The sequence below is a fragment of the Eimeria mitis genome, genomic scaffold (assembly GCF_000499745.2).
Source record: "Eimeria mitis Houghton genomic scaffold, Emh_scaff2796, whole genome shotgun sequence".
Classification (NCBI taxonomy): domain Eukaryota; phylum Apicomplexa; class Conoidasida; order Eucoccidiorida; family Eimeriidae; genus Eimeria; species Eimeria mitis.
The window spans coordinates 1-933 of record NW_013571135.1 but is presented as its reverse complement, the minus strand read 5'-3'; positions in this window follow the sequence as shown (position 1 = coordinate 933).

Below are 933 nucleotides of genomic sequence, written 5' to 3'. Positions count from 1 at the left end.
TATATATATATATATATATATATATATATATATATATATATAGGGAGAGAAGTACAACAAAACCAGAAAAGGAGTGGGAGCTGCTTCTGCTAGCAACGCAGAGGAAAGGAGGAGTTACAATAATCTGAATTCGAGGCGAAAGTAAATAAAAATAAGAAGCTAATTGCTGCATCCTCAGCATCTGCCATTCTAAAGAAATACTACCACGACGGCTAAATACGCAAAGAAAAGACGAAAACACATATATATCCTGAAATATATATATATATATATATATATATACATGTATGTATGTATACATTGCCGTTTGTGGTTGTGTTGTTGTTGTTGGTGTTGTTGTCGTTCAAACGGCTGTCTCTGCTCATTGAAATATCATTGCTGTTGAGCGTCAATCTTTACAATTAAACCCTAATTCTTTATTTTTATACATTTCTCTTAAAGGGTGGGCCGTGGCTCTCACAAGAGGACCCGCTTAGATTGCAGCGGCTCCACAGCACTCCTATAACGAAACATTAACAGTAGCTACAGCAGAGCTAGCAGCAGCAGCAGCAGCAGCAAGACAACGATTAACAGTAGCTACAGCAGAACTAGCAGCAGCAGCAGCAGCAGCAAAACAACGAAACACATGCAAAAGCGGTAGCAGCAGCAGCAGCAGCAGCAGCAGCAGAAGCAGCAGCTGTAATGACATTCCTCGAACTCCTCTGATGTCTCTGATGAATTATAACACCCATCAAAATTATTTAAAACACTTAAAAAAGAAAGTAGAAAAAAGAAAGCAGTATTCATCCTTCTCTCCAGTCTGTATCACCCTCTCCTGTCGGTAGCAGGGGGAGAGCCTGGGGGTGGTTAAGATGCAGAGCCGAAACAACAGAGAAAGAGGCAAAATATATATTATAATATATATATATATATATATACATATATATATATATA